Genomic DNA, 25,913 nt, shown 5'->3' on the forward strand with positions numbered 1-25,913 from the left:
CAAAATCTCAAAAAAAAAATAAACATAGGAGGCATAACTTATTCCCTTTCTGTGCTGTTTCAATATCCCTTATCCACCCCTGTAAAATATCCATTAGGGGTATCTTTCTGTCTCCTTATTAACCTCCTTATTATTTTAATTTTTTATTTGGGGCAGCCTCTTTGAATCCACCAGTGACAGGATGGTTTGTGAGCTATTGTGCTGTCACAGCTTTTTGCTTATGGCTGTATGTAAACAAAGGCCAACAGCATCCAGACCACAAATTAGCAAATCTGTTCACAGCGTTTGATGCCTGTGTGCTCAAATTGACATAAACCACTGAAACCACTGCCAGATCTCTGAATCATACAATTGGAGGCATCGTGTGGGAAATGAATGAAAATGTGGGAGTAATTTGTGAAGACGACTGCTGTTACGCTGTTACTCAATCCCAAATAAAGAAAATGCTGTGTTAATGCATGGGGGTTGTGCACAGGTTAAAGGACAGAGTCATAGATACAGCACTCAGCTGCAGTAATGAAGCCAATAATGCAATAAAGTCTAAGACAGTAATTACAATTATCACATCAGCCAACCATTTCCTAGTTTACTATTTCTTGATAGAGATGTGTTTGTCAAGCCTCGCTAGAAGCAAGGCTGTGTTATTGATTCCAGTTAATTGGTCAGAGGCCAGATGGACATATGTCCAAACACAAAATGTGGGATATTTCATGATATTGGCATAGTAACAAGTAAGGATGACGAAGATTATGTCTTTGAAACACTACTATGCTAATGCTATCACTGTAAGCATGTCAAGTAGTACTGTGTTAACTTTGACAGACCTTGAAATAAAGAATTCTTCTGTTTGCTAAAAGCATCAAATGCCCCATTGCTCAATCTAATAATCTCTGGGCTCTTTGGTCGTACATCCCTCTGTGTGATTAGTCAGTCAGATCTGGTTAATGCTATTAAACTTTAGATGGATTTAGCTGAATTGTTTTCTTTCAGGGCAAGTAAGGCAGCAGTGCTTGCCCTTTGAAATTTAAAATAGACAGTAATTAATGAAATGAAAAATTAAAGTAAATTCTGTGCTTACATCTTCAGCAGTGTTCTTGTGGACAAACTGTCGTCGATCTGGAGACCAACAGAAGGCCAGTGTGCTTGATTGAACTTCCACTGCTTAGAGATCAGTTATGTCCATTAAGTTAAGACACACAGAGACATGTGTGGTAAGATAAATAAAACATCAGTCTGTGACTAAAATCTTAATACAGTTCTGTGGAATAATCAGAATTTAATCATTTAAAAATATGCTAAACCTTAAACACTGATCCATGTAACACTGAAAGGGAACATCTTACAGCAGAATAATTACTTTTCCATGTGATACTTTAATTACAATTTGCCAATAATACAAAATCATGGGTGGTTTGGTATTTTCATGGTGTGGTACTGCTGCTTTAACAAAAGCAAACGTTCTATAAAGTTCCTCTACTGCTCATTATTGTCAGCTAATGGTAAATATTTTGATGGTAACTAGAATAAAAATATTTAACAATTCTTCAGCCCAGAAGGAACATGAAACAACAGACAGTAAGAAAGAAGTGGTATGTTTAAATCTGATCCAATTTGTGGAGCAACAGTTGTGAAAGATTTATTTTTCTTTTCTCTCGACTTTCCTGTTTTTTTTTTGTTGTTGTTTTTTTGCTTTGATAGACCTTCTGGTTATCCTGCTTTGACTGTCTGTCAAGGCCAGAGTCAATTATGAACCATTGTCCAATCACCCATCCACACTGAGCTATAACCTCTACTAAAACATCTGTGGAGTATAAGAACATTACACTACCTCGATATATTTCTAACTTGCTAACTCTCTATAGCACTGGATCTCAAATTTACTCTGTCATGGCTCACTTTAGAAGCTCTCAAAAAAGATCAGAACCCTCAATTTTTGTGATAAAAATAATAAATTTAAGTTGAATTTGATCCTGGAAAGAGACATAAACCCTCTGGTGTGTGATAGCGAGGGCATTTGGCATAAATACTTGGAGGTACTTGTGAATAAGGTAGATCTTTTAAAAGTGAGCTCTAAGATTTGTGCTAGTATCATTTGTTGCGCCTGCATTTTGCTTTCTTATTTTGAGGTCCTGACCTATGGCTCCTCCAGTCTCAAATAGGAAATAATTTCAACTGCATGGCAATAACCAAATGTAGTTTTTGGTTAATAGCAAGAATTGACAGATTTTTCCCCAGTGATAATTGTTGTTGTGTTGTTGTTGTTTGAAACCCAGGCATAGCAAAATTCATGCAATAGTATCTGCAAACTCTTGCTTATTTTTTTCCCAATAAAAAGTCTTGTAGAAGTTTAAGTTTCGATTCTCCTTAATACAGCTTTTTTCTTTTTGTGTGTTTTTTGTGTTGTATTTTCTCTTTTTTTTTTTTTTTTTTTGCCTGTCCCGTTTGGCTCTTTTGCCATCAGAATTGTTGTCTAAAGGCAAAGAAAGATGCCCAACGGATTTACTTTACCAAATTGACCATCCCAGCCTTGTCGTAATGGTCCATTTGATTCACCTTTTAGTGTTTATTTTATTTTCACTTACTGAATACGGGACAGACTTGACTGGGGGAAAGAAGGGGAGAAAGAAAGAGGGAAAGAGAAACAGCTGAGAAGAGGGACGGGGGAGAAGGGCAAAAAACAAAAACCAACAGAACGGGGAGAAAAAAAAAGAAAAAGAAAAAAAAATGCATATATCGATCACCTGGATCACCTGCTGAGAAAGAAAAAAGAAAACAAGCAGAAGAGAACAAGAGTAATAGAATAAACAACATCACAATGATATATGGGAATATGACACTAAATACTAAACATTATTGTGCAGGACATAAGATCAACAGAACACAGTGTGCTTTGAGGTAGGAGCCAAAAAGGGTGTAGTTTGTGGGTGTGATCACCCGTGTGTACACCTGTGAGCATGGACGCGCTTGTTTTTTTTTAAAAAAAGGTTCCTTCATGTAATGATCTGCTAGAGGGTGTGGGGGGGCCACAGCCCCGTCCTCCAGGGCATGAAGCAGGTATGGAGGAGATCAAAACTCCAGATATCCAGAGGCCCCCAGAACACAAGAGACCAAGGCAGACTAACAGAGGGGCAGCCGCGCCACTGTCCCAGAAAGAGCTGAGGAGAGTCCCAGATGAGGGCTCACTCAGCAGCCGCAGAGCAGAAGCCAGGGGGAGTTGCAGTGACGCGCCCGTGAGCTCCGCCGGCAGCCAGCCGTGCCTGAGTGACCGAGCCCCAGGCCGAGAGGCCAGGGGCACCCCACCCCTGAAGTGGCCTGAGCGAGCCCCAGGCTCCAGGCCCCGATAAGCGGCTGCCAAGGAGTGAGCCGGTGTGTACCTGGACGCCCATCCCCGGACACAAAGAACTACCAACGCACTGATGTCTGAGGGAGTCCACCACTGGCAGGGGAAGTGGTGGTGGGGGGAGATAGGCCTCCAAACCTTGGAGGGCCTGAGATGTCCCCAGAGAGGTGGCGTCTGACACCCAACCTGACATATAGACACAGACATACAGGCACACACAGATACAAACATCCATTCCCACCCTCATGCTCTCATATGCACTTACTCCACACTCAACCAACGTGGAGACAGACATAAAGAAACGCTGTACACACGATCACACTCCCCAAGCGTACTCTACGAACCGGGTCTAGGTACCCTTGCCCCTGGAAGGGGGAACTGCACCCAGACCCAGGTGGTGTTACCCTTTTCCCTGCGGTGGGGGGAGGCAGACCGCCCCGACTCCGCAGCAGCAGGGAGGCCCCACACTCCAGACCGCAGTCGGACGGCCAACTCCTCCTCCTAGCCCCCCGCTCCAGCAGGCCGCAGAGAATGGGGGTGAGAGAAGACTCCAAACCTCCCTCCACCCGCTCATTGTAGTGTTGATGCATGTGTGTTCTAAGGTGCATTTAAAACCCAGGAGGGCATGGAGCTACCTGCCAGAGAGCAGCAGGTAAGCGCATGGTCTCTCCTGATAGCCCTCAATGTCTACGTGTATTTAAAATTGAGAGGTGGGCAACGACACCAGGGGTGGGGTGTACACCCTGATGGTAATTTGGATTCCGTGTATCGTGCCCACCCCCAAGATCCTATATGTATGTGTAATGAGAGTGTGAGTAATGTGAATGTCTAAGTTGTGGGATAAAATTGAGGCAGAGGCAGTCAGAAGGGGACAGGGGGGGTAGCCTCCTCTGCACCCTGGTGACATACCCCTACTCCAAGGTCCTGCATGTGTGGGTGGTTGTGGTGGAGCGGGAAGAGGGAGGCAGCTGGTGATGGGGAGGGAAGGAAGGGAGGGGCAAGTGACCCCTCCCTGGGGCCAGCTCCCCCGCTTACCCCAGTAGGCACCCCCATACTCCGCGACCCGCCAGGGAAAGGGGGCCCAGGCCCATCCAGACCGGGGCCCAGTGCAGCAGCGCCTCCCAGCCCCACAGAGCCCGGGACATGCCACCCAACCCCACCACAGAGAAAACTGCACCCACCCCACCATCCACTCATCTTCCAGACTACATAAGACAATAAACGCCCAGGCTGAGATCTTCCTCCACCTCTCCTGTATCTCCCCCTCCTGCAGAGAGAGTTCCTGAAGAGAGGAAAGTTCCTGCAAGATGTGACAATCTCCGCCACCAGTTGAAGAGCCCCCCAGGTGGCTCGATGCACCAGCGGCACCCAGCGCCAGGGCTGGGCCCCCATGCACCCACCTGCCCACAACCCCGGCAACACACCAACCAGGACCCAAGCCCCCGAGGCCCGGCCCGGGCCCCAGCCCAGAGACGGAGCGCCCCCAGAACCTCACGCCCATCCCGGACCCACCCAGGGGCAGCCAGGCTACCAGGTCAGTAACCCACGTCCGTCAGCACAGACCCTCCCCTAGCCCCGCTGCACGCAGCCGCGAGGAAACAGTCACCTGAGAGCCAACAGAGCCCCTAACCGGACATGACTGCTACCCCGGGTTGAGCCCCCGAAGGAAGATGCCTCCGGGGAACCCCCTGACGCCCTAAGCCTGTCCCTACCCCCACACCAATCACAACAGTGAAGGAGGGACCAAACTATGACCCCCCACCCCCACTAGGTGATGGAGCTGATCAAAGGAGCCCAGAGCAATTGATCTGATGTGGTGGCAGAGGCTGTATCAAGACTAATGTAATCTAATAGATAATTTCTATATTGGTTAGAATTAAGATTATTTTTATTTTTCCAGTTCATGAGGACTGTTTTCTTGGCTATGCATAGGGCAGTGAAAACCATATGGGCGATATTCTTTTCTGAAGTGACATTAGCTAAGCTGCCCAACAAACACACTAAGGGGGAAGTTGGAATGTTACATTTCAGACACTTCGATAAGTCTTCACATATCTCGCGCCAAAACTTCTGAACTGGTGGACAGAACCAAAGAGTGTGGATATAATTGTCCGGTGAATTGGTTTGGCAGTGTGAGCAGTTGTTGGTAGATGTAAAGCCCATCTTGAACATCCGATGACCTGTATAGTGCACTCTATGAAATATTTTGTATTGAATTAATTGAAGACTGGGATTTCTAATTAGATGAAAGGTTTTTAAGCAAATCTGAGACCAGAAGTTTAGGTCTAAGTTAACTGATAAATCCGCTTCCCATTTTGCAATAGGAAGTGATATTGATTCATCTGTTTTAGAAAGCATTCTGTATATTTTGGATAGTAATTTGGGGGTTTTAAGAGTAAGAAATTGAACCACACTTGGTGGTGTTTGTAGTTCAACTTGACCCGGTTTAAATTTCTTTTTTACTATGGATTTAATTTGTTGATATTCTAAAAATCTTTTCTTGTTGATCCCATATTGTGTAACTAGTCTGTCAAATGAAATAAATTCTGTTCCTTCTAGTATATGTTCTAAATATTTGATTTTTGTTGTATTTTCCATGGTTATCCATGCCAGAGCTCCAGTGGTTTCTCACTTCAACAGCGTGACCCAGTCTACATTTAAAAGAAAAAGCTGCTATACACATTTAATTAGATAGTTACATACAGTATTTCCTGTGCATGCTTTATAATGCATATGCATGAATTACATTATGTACAGCAAGTCCCCGCTGATGTCAAAGTCTTCATAGTGAACGTAATTAATAAAACATGTACAAACTTTGCTAAGGAAAAGAACACTTGTTCTGTTAATTAACCCTTGCACTTAATGCACTCATGCATTTCATGGAAAAATCTTGAGTTTCCTGAGTTTTTGATAACTGGCTTGCTCCTTCACAGAATACCTGAATTATGAAAAAAGTATGGTGTTGATGATACATATGGACTGTGAACAACTTGTCAGAGCACACTCTTTGCAGTGACATAGTCAAATGGGCTGTGCACTGCAGCCAACTCTTTCCCAAACACCCACATCCTTTGAAGAGGAGCTTCAGCTCTGTGAAATGACTTCAGATAGACACAGGGTGCAAAGGAGATTACACCAAAAGAACATTTCATTCTCTTTCTTTACATAAGGCTCTTAAAAAAAGGCAAGATTCCACCATTTATTTGACATAACTGGTGAAAGTGCTAAAAAGCTACAAAAACAGCGAGTCGTGTTGATATGGCCTAAATTTTCAATCTTGTACTTGGTGATTGTAATAATGCTAGCTTGAGAATAGGAAGTTGTAAAAAAAAAAATAAATACATTAAATACAGTACAGTTACCCGTACCATGAAAGACACAAACTAATTAAGTCACAGGTGACATTTTAAGGACAACAGTCAAATGATTGCAGGAGTGGCAACTTTGAACCAGATTGACACCAATCTTCATTATGATTTCTGAAGACTTTCTGAAGAGCTTTCAAAGGTTTTTTTTGGGACGTTGGCTGCTTTTTGTCACTCATTTGCAGTCCAGTCCTTGTACTTGTTTTTAAATTGTTTAAACTGTTTCAGATTGTTTAAGGTTTAAACTGTTTAAATCTTTAAACAGTTGTTGGTAACATCAGGTTTTTGCTGAAGTTGCATCAGAAATGGCGTCAATGGAATCGTGGCTGTCAAAAAGCCATTCTTGAGGAAGAGAAACAGGAAGAAACTGCTGAGGTATGACACATTACACAACAACTGGACTTTAAAGCAGTGGCCTCAGGGGTCGTGGGGTGATGAATCTAAACTTAAAATTTGTGGTTTAACTTGCTGGGGCTTTGTCAAGGTTTAGTGCTGCTTTTCTGCCAGCACATTCTATTAATTGGTGGAATTACGAATGTAGACAAGCACCAAGAGATCTTAAACCACCATGCAACACTGGCTGGATAGCATCTGATTGGGAACAACTTCTATGTTCAAAATGATAATGATCCTAAACACTGTTGGATACACAGTGGAACAATATCAGTCATGGATTGACCTCCCCAGACCACACCTGACCTTAAACAGTGTAGAATAATCTTAATAGACAGCAGTGTTGGCCAAGTTACTTGAAAAAAGTAATCAGTAACTAATTACTGATTACTTCCTGAAACAGGTAATCCTGTTACTTTACTGATTACTTATTTTCAAAAGTAATTAGTTACTTAGTTACTTTTTAAAACATGATTTATCCCCTAAATAGGTAATAAAGCAATAGATCTTTTAGCCCAATTCTACTTTTTCTACATAATCCATCATACAAAATGTAATCAAATGGAAAAGTCTCTTTTTTTTAACTTGTTTTATCAGTTTTAATCTTTTAACTTTATGCAACAAGCAAAAATTTAATTATATGCAACATTCTCTGACTGGAAGAAATTTGTTTAACATTTAAACCTATTTTCTGCACATTCCAGCATATAAAATAAAATAGTTTTTTGTGTTTACACTCACTCTTTCAAATAGATGCAAGTAAAACACAGCAGAAAATAAATAAAATCAAAGACTCAGCGGTCCTGTTGCTCTATTTTCACCTGTATAGAGATTGACAGACCACGTGACTTTCGTGCATTGCATGCCGGTAACTCGTGGCAAAACAATCCAAGTACCGCATCAAATGCAAGCATTTGCAGCACCGCAAAACGTTCATTCTTCGGTTCCAATAAATTCTTGCTTTTTCTTTGCCCCCCAAAAAGGTATGTACAAAACGAAGGAGAACAATGCCGGTCCGTACAAAGACAGACTTAATGAAAAGTCAAAGAAAAGATACGAGGAAAAAAATCAAACCAGTGAAAGTGTTAGATCCTTACGAGCACACAGAGGGACAAAATACGTTAGCGTGCTGCCCAACTTCACCACGCTCATATTTATAATTATACGGTTCTTGGAGTGAGTGCATACACTCGTGAAGTTTAGTAACTTCAGGTCACTGCAACAAGCCCAGGTACAGTTTACCGACGGATGGGTACAGGACCTTGAAATGCACCGTGTAGAAAGTAAAGACCATCATACGAACAAAGGTAAGTTTACCAGTCTCACAAATTGTCTTCATAAATACACATTCGTTGACCGTTTATTAATAGGACCTTTGAGCTCAATGGTAATTAATTAGTAGTAGAAATAATTTCTGGTACCCATCACAGAAATGTAGCAGTGACAATAATATTGTATGCTGTAATCGTACTGGGCAATTAGTGATACAAAACAACTGTTTTATCCTGTGAATGAAAGTATATGTTTTTGTCAGTGTACCATGGTAATAACAGAAGCGAAACACAATATTGTGTCAGGACAATTTACTATTTATGCACAATAAATAAAGGAGCATAGTGCGACAATTTCTGTTCAGCGCCAGACTTGCTTGTAACCTATATCACCAATTATGTTATGAAAAATGACGCATTAACTACAACAGCAGACTGACCTTTGTGGAAATGCTTGGAGCAGACTAACCTGTGAGCTGGAGTGTTCTAGGACGTTATATTTTATCTTTGAATGGCTGCAATCCAGTTGCCAGTAACTTTATTCACGAGTAGCATTTTTGTTAGCATGCTAAGCTAATACTCGTTAGCTAGTCGGGTGCTTTTTGACTTGCACTCAGCTCTAATGTTTCTCTATGAGATTGTAATTGTTCTAATTCTTTTTAACAGAACTGAATGTTGCAGTTGCTTTGCACACTGTTAATTAGTGATGGGATTTCCGGCTCTTTTTAGAGATCCGGCTCTTTCGGTTCGGCTCACTAAAAAGAGCCGGTGTTCCAGATCAACTGGCGTTTAGATCAACTGGCGTTGGTCGAACAGATGTGTGGCAGTCTTGCGTTTCAGGAGCTCCTACCGACAAACCAGCAAAAAAACGCCAAATGTGTCATCTGTGACACTTGTGAGGTTGTCTCAAACACACTCCGTCAGTCTTGATGCTGTTGAACAACAAAATGTTTAAAAATGTGGCGAGTTTACCTGGTGATATCCTCATGCGCGACGCGATCGCGAAAACAGCAAACAAGTAACACCACGCCGTTGTTGTTCACAGGACAGCAAGAGTAAACGATCGGGAGACCCTTGTCGTCGTTATCGTTCCACTCGCACGGTTTATTTCACCGAATTCAGCGTTTTTGCTCCACAACTAAAGCGAGCAGTTTGCTCTGTGCACCAACATGGAGTCGAGTCAACCAGCGCCACCTCTGGCCAAGTGCCACAGCCTACAGCCAGATCAACTGGTGACACACATCTGCAGCACGTTTGAATTCGTGTCATGCACATTTGTACCTTTCAATTGTGTGTTTGTGCGTCATGCAAATAAACCTTTGAAATGAATGAAATGATATCATGTATTTATTATCAGCCTACATTTGTACAAAATGCCAAATGACATACACATAGTCATAAGAATCACCATCCTGATATCAACACTTTTGCCCATAAGAAAAATGTCGTGAACAAATATATGACACACCAATATTTCACCAGTGTTGTAACTCACATGTCGCCAGCATAGTCTGCCTGTGTCTCCCCTCTGCAAACGCACATTTCAGAGTTGGATGTGATATACAGTCTGCATAAGTGTGGTCAATCCCATAACGATCCGTAAGGGGATGGCAGCTACGCTGAATGTACAGCAGTCACACAGTGATCAGCAATAAACAGTCCCCAAAACTTGCATATAATCCCCAATGTGGAGCCCATCTACTGACTACCACATAGCAGCTGGACCAGTCCCCAATGCAGGTCAGTCCACTGCTGCCACCTGTGGCCAAGTACCATAGCCTACCACTAGATTAACTTGTGACACACATCTGCACCTGCTGCTATGATCACATTGAGTAAAGGCTGAGTGGCTGCACTCACACGTGGTGCATCTAAATCTACCCACAAATATGTTGAAACATGCAATGCCAGCAATGTGGATTGTCAACACTACAAACAATCAGTAAGCAAAGACTACACGGGTCAATTCCTTCTGTCCATCATCCAGCCAGATATACGTATGACACACATCTGCAGCTGGTCCCATCACCACGTTTGAATATGTTACCTGCACAACACATTTGTAATTGTCAATGTTGTCTTTGCTGTCCCATAAACCATGCAACCACATGAAACACAATTGTGTATCCATTTAAATCCCATCATATACATGAAGTTGTAGACATCACAACTCCTTCTGTTCATGTTATTACCCAACAACAATATGCATTCCACACATAGATCACATAGAAATATGTCATCAGTGTGCTCACAACACACCTTGTCAGAATAGGCTGCCTATGTCTCTACTGTGATTCTGTATATTTCAATTGTGCAACTGGAGTCACATGAGGCAACCGTGTGGTGTTTGCTAGGAACACTGGTAGCCAATATAGGTGATTAAGCAGCACAGCTGGAAGGAATTGGTAGTCATATGCAGTCTATATAAGCCCAGTGAGTACAACCAACATCTGTGGGTTTCGTGAGGTGGTAGCAGTCAGTGAATTTACAGCAGTTAGATAGTGATTAGAAGGCAACTATAGCCAGTGTGGTTGGGAAGAGCTTGTGAGAGAGTGGACTCCTGAAAGTGAGTGACTGAGGTGTGCTAGTTGGTTTGTGTGGTGTGTCTGTTAGTCTGTGTGTTTGTGGTACAGTGGAGTAGGTAGATAGGTGGACAGGTGTAGGTGAGGGAAATGGATCCCAGAATTGTGAGGGAGCTTCTGGAGTTCAAGCTCCACGATCGCTATCCTGAAGGATCAACCAGCAGGGAAAGATATACAATCAAAAGAAGAGCTGAGACCTTCAGGATAAATGGTGAGTACAATGGATAATGTCATGTAAACCATCAGAGTGTAGCATTGTGCGTCAATGTGAACATTCCCTCTTGTCTGTTTGTTCTTGTCTCGCCCCACATGCCCAATGGAGATGGAGACCTGTACTATGTATGCAGGCAGAAGAAGAACAGAACGGAGAACCTGGCAAAAGTGGTCTGCACTGCCAAGGAGGCAAATGACATTTTTGAGGAATTTCATTCCAGCCACTTTGGTGGACACTGTGGATGGGAGAAGACCCACTGTGCCATCATGGCACGCTATTACTGGCCTGGCATGGAGGGTGACATTAAAAAATGGGTGAGCACATTCTGTCAGAATGAGCCTCAAACGCATTGTGGAAACCCAAGAACCCCCCCCCCCCCCCCTTTGTTTTTTTCTACATTTGTTTGTTTCTCTGTTGTTCGTATGTCTTGTGTTCGTACCCTGTTGCTCCTAACTAACCCATATAACCTACAGCTCCAAGGCACTTTGCAGATCATTAACATGTAATGTTACTTAATTTGGCAATAGGTTGCTCAGTGCCCACAATGCCAGTGTAAGCGGGCCAATATTAAGGAAAAGAAAGGATACATTCCAATCAAGGTACAGTAACACAGACAGCATATTTGTTACTGTCCAAATACATCAAATGTGACATGTTCTTCTTTACCCCCCTCACAGGTCACAGAGCCCTTTGAGCTCGTTGGAATGGATCTTGTGGGTAAACTGACCTTAACGGATGGTGGTAATCAGTACATTTGTGTGATGGTTGACTATTTCACCAAATGGGCAGAGGCCTACCCACTGAAAAACAAAACTGCAGATGAGGTCACCAGTTGTATTCTGGATTTTTTCTACAAATTTGGTGCACCTAAAAGACTGCTAACAGACCAGGGCTCAGAGTTCTGCAACAAGGTGGGGTATTAGTAGCTCAAGCACATATGTAATGTCAGCTTGGATGACCAATGTGATCACCTTTTCAAGGTCAACTATGGCCTGTGTAAAACCCTGGGCATCCGAAGAAGCCTCTGCTCACCATACCATCCCCAAACCAATGGCTTGGTGGAGAGATTAAATGGCACAATCCAGAGGTACAATACTGTCATTTATATATTGTGCTGTAACTATGTCACAACGATGGCCATTTAGTATATTGTATTCATGCATTGACATTTCAGATCCCTCAATAAACTGGTGAGTGACGAGCCCAAGAACTGGGACAAATTCCTGCAGTCAACCATGTTTGGACTGAGGACAAAAAAGCAGCTGACAACACAATACAGCCCATATTACCTCATGTTCGGCAGAGAGGCAAGGTATCCATCGGAGATCCCAAAGGCATACAAGGTAAAATGGTGTAATGTACAAGAGAGAAGATGTCTCAATCCTAATCCAGTTACTCAGTCATTGTATTTTGGCAGGTTACAGAGGGCATGGTCACTAAACTCATTTCAAATGAAGACGTGTGTGAGGGCCTAAAATCCCAGGAGGTGGTTTACGCTGACGTAACCAAAAATGTCAAAACCACCCAAGACAAGATCCGCAGGGGGAAGGCAGAAAGGGGAGAGGAGGATGGCTTCCAGGTGGGAGACATGGTTTTGCGGAAAAATGTGAGGCAGGAACAGAGAAAAGGTGGCAAACTGGATGCTGATATGCTGGGACCCTTGAGGATTGTGAAGCTGGAAGGCAAAAGTGCTGACTTGGTGTCAGGGAAGGGCAAGCGGACTGTGAAGGTCAACGTTGACCAACTGACGCACTACTTCCAGCCTGAGGAGAGGGTCCCAGCAAAGCTGAAGAACCTGTCACCGCCACCCTGCCAGGGGCCATCAGCACCCCCACTGTCACCGCCACCCTGCCAGGGGCCAGCACTGGTGCAGTCTCGCTGTGACCCCGAAAATGGTGAGTAAGCAGACAATGTACAAATGATATGTCTGACAAGTTCCTGACAATGTTGTCTTCACAGTAATAACCAGAATCTGGGCTGGTGAAAGGGGAAAGGTGCTGTGGTCCAGAATTGGGCCTTACAAGCTATTTGCGGAGAACATTGCAGATTTGGCCCCTGGGAAAGAGTTGGAAAGTGAGGTATGTAGATGTTTTCCACATGAGTGGTCACCTCATTGGACGGGAATGACAATGTACCGTGTGTGCCCCTAGATCATAAATGCATATTTGACACTGGTGGGGCGCCAACACGCTGTATTGATTATGGACTCCTATTTCGTGACATCAGTTTGGCAGGGGTCCATGAAAGGTGTCAGGAAGGTGAGTTGGCTTTGACATGTAACCATCCTCATTCACGACTATTCATGATGTAATGCCACGATCTTCACTTTGTAGCTGGATCTGCTGAATTATGACGTGGCAGCTGGGGCAGTCTGTGACAACAGACACTGGACACTCATTGTAAGACGCCACACAACCATCAGAATTTGACGTGAACCAACTAGGTTTAACATGATCTCCATTTGTTTTTCAAGATAATGTATCTGAAAGAAATGCGGGCTGTCTTTGTTGACCCATTTGGGGCAACACAAGCACAACTCGATAGGTGCAGGGATGTGACAAGGTACGCACGACAGGCTAATGTTAACCACAGCAGTCATATTTCTAACTTGTACATGTGGATCACATAAGGCTGCTGCACTGGATGACATTCAGTACCTGTTCCTTTTCTTATTTTTTGTACCCATCTGTTTTTTCTTTTTTTTAACATTTGAAAGAGCTCTGGTTAGACGGAAATGTCCAGCCATCGGCAAATGGACATGCTCAACTGTTGCCCATCCAAAACAGCAGGACCTAACATCCTGTGGCGTCTTTGTATGCAAGGTCAGTACAATGCTCATGGTGTATTGTACCTAAATGGACAGATTCTGATGAGTAGACAATGTTCAGCTTGCAGAACAAATACTTTCGGGGACCAATATATCTTTCCCTGTTGACGAGGAGGGGGTTGCCAGGCTCAGACTGGAGCTAGCGCTCTCTCTGCTCCAAAACTCAGGTATACCCGGGAAACGGCATTTGGACCTCCATTTGTGACAGTTATGTGTGTATCCACATTGTGACATATGTATTTATAGATGACATTTCCCAGCTATGTCGTGCCTGTGGTGAGGCAAGCTCAGGTGCAGAAACCGATGACTGGGTAAGATAACAGAATCAATACCTAAGATGGACGCACCTTGACTGGGTTACTTCAACATCACTGGGTGACATGTCACTTTGATGCACCAACAGTGGAATTCTAGTTCAGGTGACCTGCATGCCTCTGCACTTCAAAGACACTAGAGCACCTACAGGACGCATGGAAACAGCAAGTGATGCACAGATGAGACTGTTGCACAGAAATATGCAGTATCTGTACACTGTGACATGTTTAGTTGCTTTACTCAAGAGCCTGACTCCAGCTGAATGACACTGACAATCTACTTTTCCTTGCAGATTGAATGCACCTTCTGTGGGAAGTGGTACCACACAGTGTGTGTCGACTTCCCCTCTGCAGTAGGCGACTACAAATGTAGCGGGTGTTGAATGAACACAGAAGGAATTGACCCGTGTAGTCTTTGCTTACTGATTGTTTGTAGTGTTGACAATCCACATTGCTGGCATTGCATGTTTCAACATATTTGTGGGTAGATTTAGATGCACCACGTGTGAGTGCAGCCACTCAGCCTTTACTCAATGTGATCATAGCAGCAGGTGCAGATGTGTGTCACAAGTTAATCTAGTGGTAGGCTATGGTACTTGGCCACAGGTGGCAGCAGTGGACTGACCTGCATTGGGGACTGGTCCAGCTGCTATGTGGTAGTCAGTAGATGGGCTCCACATTGGGGATTATATGCAAGTTTTGGGGACTGTTTATTGCTGATCACTGTGTGACTGCTGTACATTCAGCGTAGCTGCCATCCCCTTACGGATCGTTATGGGATTGACCACACTTATGCAGACTGTATATCACATCCAACTCTGAAATGTGCGTTTGCAGAGGGGAGACACAGGCAGACTATGCTGGCGACATGTGAGTTACAACACTGGTGAAATATTGGTGTGTCATATATTTGTTCACGACATTTTTCTTATGGGCAAAAGTGTTGATATCAGGATGGTGATTCTTATGACTATGTGTATGTCATTTGGCATTTTGTACAAATGTAGGCTGATAATAAATACATGATATCATTTCATTCATTTCAAAGGTTTATTTGCATGACGCACAAACACACAATTGAAAGGTACAAATGTGCATGACACGAATTCAAACGTGCTGCAGATGTGTGTCACCAGTTGATCTGGCTGTAGGCTGTGGCACTTGGCCAGAGGTGGCGCTGGTTGACTCGACTCCATGTTGGTGCACAGAGCAAACTGCTCACTTTAGTTGTGGAGCAAAAACGCTGAATTCGGTGAAATAAACCGTGCGAGTGGAACGATAACGACGACAAGGGTCTCCCGATCGTTTACTCTTGCTGTCCTGTGAACAACAACGGCGTGGTGTTACTTGTTTGCTGTTTTCGCGATCGCGTCGCGCATGAGGATATCACCAGGTAAACTCGCCACATTTTTAAACATTTTGTTGTTCAACAGCATCAAGACTGACGGAGTGTGTTTGAGACAACCTCACAAGTGTCACAGATGACACATTTGGCGTTTTTTTGCTGGTTTGTCAGTAGGAGCTCCTGAAACGCAAGACTGCCACACATCTGTTCGACCAATGCCAGTTGATCTAAACGCCAGTTGATCTGGAACACCGGCTCTTTCGGCTCCGAACCGGCTCTTCAGGTTGTTTTGTTGCTTTAATTAATTTATTATTAACAATAATATAAAATTATGCACAAAAGGAATTACTAACGTAAAAACAAGTGGTTTTATTTATATATGTTTATATATAAATATATGCGGTGGCCCCTAGAGACAAAACACGTACAAACTCCAAAACACATTTCTAGCATGAACTGAACTTCCAAAGCAGAGCTACTAGATCACTTAAATGACACAATTGAAAGCATGTGTGTATTGTTTGTGTATTTATACACAGGCACTCATATATATATTCAAATAATTTTAAAAAAAGTTCATTTACCTGTTATTACCACACACCAAATCCGGTCGTTGGTACTTGCTAAGCCAGCAAGTACCAACAAGCCGTGTAGCCACAAGATAACAAAGGCTCAACACTGCGCCCAGCATCCTGGAGCACTTCTGTTGTCTTTTGTACGTGTTTTGAGTTTTTATGTGCTTCTGAGTTTTTATATGCTTCTGAGTTTTTACGTGCTTCGGAGTTTGTACGTGTTTTTACGTGTTTTGGAGTTTGTACGTTTTTACGTGTTTTGGAGTTTGTACATGCTTCAGAGTTCGTACGTGATTTGAAGTTTGTATGTGCTTTGTCTCTAGGGGCCACCGTAAATATACTTTTATTTATTCACTCCACATAAAATGTAATAAATAAATCATATAATACAAAAATCAACTATTCACATTTCAAGTTTTAACTATTTAAATTTTCAGCTTTTTCCTTTCACAAATTTAAAGTGAAAAGAACACAAAACACTGCAAACCACAACACAATTAAATATAAATTATAATATGAAAACTAAAAGAACATGCATATTCTCTGTCATATGGACCTGCATAAATAAACTTTCTCAATCCTTTATCATCTGCAACCGAAAATAGTTGTGGATGATTACTATACCTTTCTAATGTTGTTGTCCCTGCCTCTCTTTCTCTCTCTCTGGCTCCGTTCCTGTGCTACTGAGTGTAACTACCGCCCCTCCCCCCTCTGCCCAGCGTAAAGCACAAGGCTCGCGTGCAGAGTGAAGCGGAAAAAAAGTGCGAGAGAGAGGCTGAGAGAAAGAAAAAAAAAAAAACCCCACGTGACGGCTCGTGATAAGGAGCCGGCTCGCGTCGTTCACGTCAAAGAGCCGGCTCTAAGAGCCATTTCGTTCGCGAACGACCCATCACTACTGTTAATGAAGACTGTGTGCTGTTTTCTTTGTACAAGTTGCCAGAATAAAGAGGGAGCCCAGAGTAAGGGCAAGTCCAGCGTTGCAGTGCCGACCTTTCTACATGGGCATATCACACCACTTGCACAATAGACTCACAGAACAGCAACAGCTACACTTGCTCGGGCGTTTAGGGGTTTTTTTCGCTGTAAAAAGAAGTTTACTTCCCACACAGTGAGCAGCGGACGCTAATGTTTTTGTCACTTTTTACGGAATCAAACTCAAAGTAAGGTCAGTACTTCCACGCTTTAAACGCTGCATGGTCATACTCTCTCCTGCACTCGTTATACTATCCATTTTTGATCTGCACACAGCTGTTGCCACGAACGTCGCATTCGCTTACGTCATTGTTATGAGACACTCTCGCAAAAAAATCACGGTTTTAGTAACACAGAAACGCAGCCTTCCTATGGGAAAGTAACAGTAATCTAATTACCTTTTTTGCAATAGTAATCCCTTACTTTACTCGTTACTCGAAAAAAGTAATCGGATTTGCCCATCTCTGATAGACAGTGGAACAAAAGACAGCCAACATCCAAAGTAAGATATAAAGAAGCACAAGATTGAAAGATTGCACAATCTAAAATGTACTGAGTGAATTGTTACTTTTTTGACTCTGATAATAAACCAGAGTAGTGTAGAATAGCTGTGACCAAATCCAAACACCTGCCAAATTACTGGCAGTCAGCCTCACCTGTGTGTTTAGTTCTTCCAGGAAAAAAATCTGTGAATGGTTATCAACGGATCCCCTGAGAATCACTCGAATTCTTCTCTGTATGAGCTTAAGCGTATTTACAAAGCCATGAAAAGTTTTACTTCCATACTATGAATATTTTTGAATTTACGGACCTTCAAAGTACTTGGGGGTGGTTTAACTGCTCTAATACAAGAGTGAACATTTACCAGACTGAGAAACACATTTATTTGATTTTTGATATACCTTTATTAGTCCCACAAGGGGAAATTTCATAATTTCATATGCTCAAGCTATTAACTCTAATCATTTTTTTAAATGGCCAACTTTAACCATTAATATCATATGGATATTTAACAATTTTAGTAGAAAGACTTCACAAATGTAATATCTGTGATTTCACAGGGGAAAACTTCAAAAATGTTATTTTGGGTTTCCTTTCAAGTGTTAGGTTACTGGCCAACATAATCTCTGATCTGAAAAATCTCCAATTTATCTACATTTTAACATCCATTAAATGAATTGGTACTTCTATAGCACCTTTCTACTCAATTTTGAGTACTCAAAGTCTCATTCACCCAGTCACACGTGCATTCATACAGTGCTTTTATCAATTTATCTCTTTCAGTATCTTGCTCAATGATGCTTTAACACATACAGTACATACACAAACTAGGGATTGATCCATCCCCATCCGGTCGTAGCAGGTGGCTACTCCTTCCTGAGCCTGGTTCTGCTGGATGTTTTCACTGTTGCCAAGAGTTTCTAATAGGTGATAGCTGATTGTTGGCATTTTCTCTCTATTATTGTGGGTCTTTACAATATAAAATAAATATAACAATATAAAGCACCTTGAGTTGACTGTCGTGATCTGGTGCTATATAAATAAAACTGAAGTGAACTGAATCTACCGACCTTTCGACTGTTTTTTGTTTTTTTTTTTTTTTTTTCGCCTGTCCCATTTGGTTCTTTAGCCATCAGAATTGTTGTCTGAAGACCAACAAGGATACCCAATGGATTTACTTTGCCAAATGGATCATCGTGGCATTGCCGTATTGGTCCATTTGGTCGATCTTTGTTTTTATTATTTATTATATTTTATTTTCAGATGTTACAGACGGGACAGACATGAGTGAGAGATAGGAAAGGGAGAAAGAAAGAGGAAGGAAAGGAAAAACTGAAGGGGAGAGGGACAGTGAGAAAGGGGGGGAGAAAAAAAATAAAAATCTCCTGGATCACCTGTTGAGAGAAGAATAGAAAACAAGCAAAAAAAGACAAAAAAAAAAAAAGAAACAAAGCAACATACTAAACACAACACCATCGCATTAATCTAGCTAAGTGTAAACAGCAGTAAATACTAAATATTCAATGTTGTTGTGCAGCACGCAGGACAGATGTGCTTCGAAGTAGCAGCCAAGAAAGGTGTAATTTGGGTCTACGAGCAGTGAACACCCGTGTGCATACCTGTGTGGATCAGCGCGCTTGTATTCCAAAGGTTTCTCCATGTAACGATCTGCTAGGGAGTGTGGGGGGGCCACAGCCCCGTCCTCCAGGGTGTGAAGCAGGTATGGAGGAGATCAAAACTCCAGACATCCAGAGGCCCCCAGAACACAAGAAACCATGGAAGACCAACAGAGGGGCAGCCGCGCCACTGTTCCAGTAACACTGGCAGTCCCAGGCTTCTACCTTTCTACCTTTAAAACCCGCCACCAGCCAAATGGCTGGTAGGCTTTTAGCTAAGCTTTAGCTTCAGGCAAGTGGAAGCTAAATTGGCTAGTCATTCATATGTAAATTGGGTTGTTACCTGGGAATTCTGGAGGGAGGGGAGTGGGGGTGTGTGGATGAGGGGGTGGGGGAGCTGCTAAAAGCGGTGAGCTTCCTTTTGTGTTTCATCTTGATGCATTCTCAATCATCCAGGGAAACAAATCTCCAAAAGTCACCAACTTGGAGTGTTTCAGTTTGCCATCTTAGGGAGAAATCAACACACATGGGTGTGTGTCCTTTGTTGCTGACATTTATTGATAAAAACAGTACAAAAAATCAACCATTTGTACACATTTTTACAAATAATTATAAAAAGTGAGTGAGTACATTTCAACATTTTCAGCAATCACTCACAATCCTGGCACTGCCATGGTATCTGTAGTCTGCATTTACCTTGGCTTGGCTTCCTGATCAATTGTCCACTACCAAAAGGAAGCCAAGCCCTGTGATCACACCTTGTTTTGTTGTAAATGGTGGCAGGGCTTGGCTTCCTTTTGGTAGTGGAGCATTGATCAGTCGTCCATTGTGGCATCAATGTGATCACACCTTGTTTTGTTGTAAAGGGTGGCAGGGCTTGGCTTCCTTTTGGTAGTGGAGCATTGATCAGGAAGCCAAGCCCTATATATATGATACAATCTCACTACACTTAGCCTAATCCTTCATTGCCCTGAAGAATTCTGTGGTGTACGGACCTCCTCTCCAAGGAAAGAAAATGCAGAGAAGACTCACCACTCAGCAGGCCTTGGAAATGATCCTGAGGGAAGTCGACCCTTGTGACTCGGATGGAGAAGACCTACAAGTTCAGCCGGATTCGGACTCAGAGCTGTCTGATCAGTCTTCCGGTTAGTTGCATTTCATGTTATTTCCTATTTCATTTCAAATAAGTAAGTGGATGTAGTTTGTAAGTAAGATATTTCAGACATTATTCTGATACAGAGGAGGAGATACTGGACCTTCCCATTGCTCACAATTTGAATTTGTTCACACTGCAGATGAGGAGACTGCTTCTGCACCTAAAAAGAGAGCTTGTTTGGGGACTGAGACAGCGAAAGATGGCACAGTGTGGCGTGAAGAACAGGTGGGGACCTGTCTCCCTTTCACCCCAATAGAAGCGTACGCTGCAGATGGAGAGCCAACGGCTAAGGCCAGGAGAAATATCACGAGTCGCCTTCGGAGCTTCCTGTGTTTCATCACTCTTGACATGCTTCGTAGCATTCAAGAATGGACTGTTCAACATGCACAGCAAACGGAGCATGTTCATTGGTTCATGGACCTCCCTGAACTAATGGCATTTATTGCAATTGTCATCTTGCGGGGGGTTACCAGGGTTCCATCTCTAAATGACTGCTGGTCAGCAAACCTGGGAAACCCACAGATAATTGGAACTATGGCACGGCAGTGATCGAGCAAAGACTGATAAGTTCGCTGCAATTTCCAGTTTGTGGGGATCATTTGTCACCAACTGCATCACGTGCTACAACCCTGGTCTACATATCACCGTTGATGAGCAGCTTTTCCCATCAAAGACTCAGTGCTGTTTCCTGCAGTATATTGCAAGTAAGCCGGACAAGTTTGGGATCAAGTTTTGGGTGGCTTGCGACCTAAAATCCAAGTACATTTGCAATGTCTTCCCATATCTTGGCAAGGACCCCAGTCGTCCCACTGGGGAGAGACTTTCTGAAAATGTAGTAATGAGGCTGATGGAACCATTCCTAGACAAGGGCAGAAATGTTACCACGGACAATTTTTTCACATCGCTTTCACTTGCGCAAAAACTTCTTAGACGGAAAACCACCATCCTCGGCACAGTCAACAAGAGTCGCAGGGAAATTCCTCAATCCACTAGACAGACAGATCGCAATGAATTCACCACTCAGGTATGTTGCAGGTCTTTTGTGGTTCTATGTTTATGTGTTTCATTGTGTGTAAAAGTGCTATGGAAATAACAATTTATCTTATTTCTTAGGTGTTTTCAACCTCTGCTGCCACGCTGACGGCGTATGCGGCCAAACGGAAGAAGACAGTCTACATTCTTAGCAGCATGCACGGCGTGGTTCAGACTGATAACACTACCAAAAGGAAGCCAAACACTGTCACCCTTTACAACAAAACAAAGTGTGGCGTGGATGTGATGGACCAGATGGTTCGGGAGTACACTGTCCGCAGAGGAACACGGCGCTGGCCAGTTGCCGTGTTTTATAACATGATTGACATGGCAGCACTGAATGCACATGTGCTGTATCAAGCATGCTCCGGGACGAAGGAAAGACGGGTGGACTTCCTGGTGGAGCTTGCAAGGGAGTTAGCTCACTCTCATGTAGCTGCGAAGAAGGCAAGAAAAGAACAGTTGCCTTTGACACAACCCTCCACACCGAGCCCTGGAAAAAGAGCCATGTGTCAGGTCAAACACAATTGCAAGAACAATCATGCCACTGTGCGATGTGTTCACTGCAACAGATACACATGTGGTAAATGCAGACTACAGATACCATGGCAGTGCCAGGATTGTGAGTGATTGCTGAAAATGTTGAAATGTACTCACTCACTTTTTATAATTATTTGTAAAAATGTGTACAAATGGTTGATTTTTTGTACTGTTTTTATCAATAAATGTCAGCAACAAAGGACATACACCCATGTGTGTTGATTTCTCCCTAAGATGGCAAACTGAAACACTCCAAGTTGGTGACTTTTGGAGATTTGTTTCCCTGGATGATTGAGAATGCATCAAGATGAAACACAAAAGGAAGCTCACCGCTTTTAGCAGCTCCCCCACCCCCTCATCCACACACCCCCACTCCCCTCCCTCCAGAATTCCCAGGTAACAACCCAATTTACATATGAATGACTAGCCAATTTAGCTTCCACTTGCCTGAAGCTAAAGCTTAGCTAAAAGCCATTTGGCTGCTCTCCGGGTTTTAAAGGTAGAAAAGCCAAATGGCTGGGCTCTGGGCCTTCCTAGTGGTAAGAGCTGAGGAGAGTCCCAGATGAGGGTTCACTCAACAGCCGCGGAGCAGAAGCCAGGGGGAGTTGCAGTGACGCGCCCGTGAGCTCCGCCGGCCGCCAGCCGTGCCTGAGTGACCGAGCCCCAGGCCGAGAGGCCGGGGGCACCCCACCCCCGAAGGGGCCCGAGCGAGCCCCAGGCTCCAGGCCCCGATAAGCGGCCGCCAAGGAGTGAGCCGGTGTGTACCTGGACGCCCACCCCCAGACACAAAGAACCACCAACGCACCGACACCTGAGGGAGTCCGCCACCGGCAGGGGAAGTGGTGGTAGGTGGAGATAGGCCTCCAAACCTTGGAGGGCCTGAGGTGTCCCCAGAGAGGTGGCGTCTGATACCCAACCTGACATATAGACACAGACATACAGGCACACACAGACACAAACATCCATTCCCCCCCTCATGCTCTCATATGCACTCACTCCACACTCAACCAACGTGGAGACAGACATAAAGAGACGCTGTACACACGATCACACTCCCCAAGCGTACTCTACAAACCGGGTCTAGGTACCCTTGCCCCTGGAGGGGGGAACTGCACCCAGACCCAGGTGGTGTTACCCTTTTCCCTGCGGTGGGGAGAGGCAGACCACCCCGACTCCGTAGCAACAGGGAGGCCCCACACTCCAGACTGCAGTCGGACGGCCAACTCCACCTAGCCCTCCCGCTCCAGCAGGCCGCAGAGAATGGGGGTGGGAGAAGACTCCAAACCTCCCTCCACCCGCTCATTGTAGTGTTGATGCATGTGTGTTCTAAGGTGCAATTAAAACCCAGGAGGGCATGGAGCTACCTGCCAAGGAGCAGCAGGTAAGCGCATAGTCCCTCCTGATAGCCCTCAATGTCTAAGTGTATTTAAAATTGAGAGGTGGGCAACGACGCCAGGGGTGAGGTGTACACCCTGATGGTAATTTGGACTCCGTGATTGTGCCCACCCCCAAGATCCTATATGTATGTGTAATGAGAGTGTGAATAATGTGAATGTCTAAGTTGTGGAATAAAATTGAGGCAGAGGCAGCCAGAAGGGGACAGAGGGGGGGTAGCCTCCTCTGCACCCTGGTGACATACCCCTACTCCAAGGCCCTGCATGTGTGGGTGGTTGTGGTGGAGCGGGAAGAGAGAGGCAGCTGGAGATGGGGAGGGAAGGAAGGGAGGGGCAGGTAACCCCTCCCTGGGGCCAGCTCCCCCGCTGACCCCAGTAGGCACTCCCACACTCCGCGACCCGCCAGGGAAAGGGGGCCCAGGCCCATCCAGACCGGGGCCCAGTGCAGCAGCGCCTCCCGGCCCCACAGAGCCCGGGACAGTCCACTCAACCCCACCACAGAGAAAACTGCACCCACCCCACCATCCACTCATCTTCCAGACTACATAAGACAGTAAACGCCCAGGCTGAGATCTTCCTCCACCTCTCCTGTATCTCCCCCTCCTGCAGAGAGAGTTCCTGAAGAGAGGAAAGCTCCTGCAAGATGTGACCATCTCCCCCACCAGTTGAAGAGCCCCCCAGGTGGTTCGACGCACCGGCGGCACCCTGCTCCAGGGCCGGGCCCCCATGCACCCACCCGCCCACAACCCCGGCAACACACCAACCAGGATCCAAGCCCCCGAGGCCCGGCCCGGGCCCCAGCCCAGAGACGGAGCGCCCCCAGAACCTCACGCCCATCCCGGACCCACCCAGGGCCAGCCAGGCTACCAGGTCAGTAACCCACGTCCGTCAGCACAGACCCTCCCCTAGCCCCGCTGCACGCAGCCGTGAGGAAACAGTCACCTGAGAGCCAACAGAGCCCCCAACCGGACATGACCGCTACCCCGGGTTGAGCCCCCCAAGGAAGATGCCTTACCTTTCGACTGTTAGTTGACCAACTCTACCACAGTCGCCCCAAGCAGTCAATCCCATGCTTTAAATCCATCTGTGTAAAAACTGTTTTCCATTATAGTCATACTTTAGAAAAAACAAACACTGACATAATTCTACCTAGTAAACAGACTATTACCCCTGACATTAGCAATATGATTAAAGAAGTTTCACACAGCCATTAGCGCAGACTCTTAGTCATTTTGAAAATCTCATGTAAATAAATATTTCACTCATCTCTGTCTTTTAACTGAACATGCGTTAATTGCTCTAAATTACACCTGCTTCTGAGTTTATTCCAAAGCAGAGGGAAGTACTAATGTTTTTATGAAAACGTATTTGGTAGCTCTGAATATTTATGCAACCCCAGAGTGTTTAAAATAGCATAAAGTTCAGCAAGACGACTTGTCCTTTCGCTGTGGCAGACTTAACTACAAATACATGTTTTTTTTAACAGCGCGCAGCCAGCCAGGTTGCATGAATGCACTCTGGCTGACTGTGAATCACTGTGCCTTGTTGCTTTATGAACAGCTCTAGATAAACTCTGACATATTTACACACATCGCGGCACGACTCTCTTACAGAACACGGGAGGGTTTTGTCAGCTTTCGAGGCATTGTGTGCGCGCAATAAAGCCAGGATTTTTTCTTTCTTAGATGCTGCGAGGTTCTAGATAAAGAAGGAAACAAAACAAAGCCTCTTTCCCCCTTCTGTGTATATGTGCACATGCATGCATATGTCCTGTACGTCCACATTTATCTATCTTCATCGTCAAGCTTTTGCAACAGCGCAAATGCACCTTCGTCTGTATGAGTGTGAATGTGTTTATGCACAGTCGTGTACGTGTGTGTGTGTGTGTGTGTGAGGCCTGTTGCTGGCCATCCAAGCGGACAGGTGTCAGGTCGTATCAGAGCATCGCTCCAGTGACCAGGTGGAAACCTGGAGGAGAAAAGGTGAATCACCGAGCCACACTGGGGCAGAAAAACTGCTCGGCTTAGTCTACTATTACTGAAACACACACATACACTGATGGGGACACATCTGCAACCAAATACTCCGCCCCCGCCCAACACAGACACACAGACACAGACAGTGGTATCACAGAGTGAGAAAAGAAAGGAAAGAAGAGTAGCGACACGCAGGGACACTAAGGAATGACTACAAACTGAGGGAGGCTACTACTACTACTACTGCTGGCACAACATGCGCATGCACCCACATACACAGACACACATGTTCAGACTGAGTCAGAAAAAGTCACATACAAAGTGAGAAACACACCCACTCACACATATGATTGCGTGACTGAATCCAGCGTGAGGCATGGAGCTGCAGAGAGGAGGACACTCACAGAAACATGCAGCAAATGGACACATCAAATAATTAGCAGCTTGATTGAATTGAACACACACACACACAGCCTGTCTCCACAGGGGCTGTCTGTCTG

Source organism: Mchenga conophoros, linkage group LG23 (assembly GCF_057382185.1).
Source record: "Mchenga conophoros isolate Kocher_MC1m ecotype Shallow Benthic linkage group LG23, M_conophoros_male_GT1.1, whole genome shotgun sequence".
NCBI lineage: Eukaryota > Metazoa > Chordata > Actinopteri > Cichliformes > Cichlidae > Mchenga > Mchenga conophoros.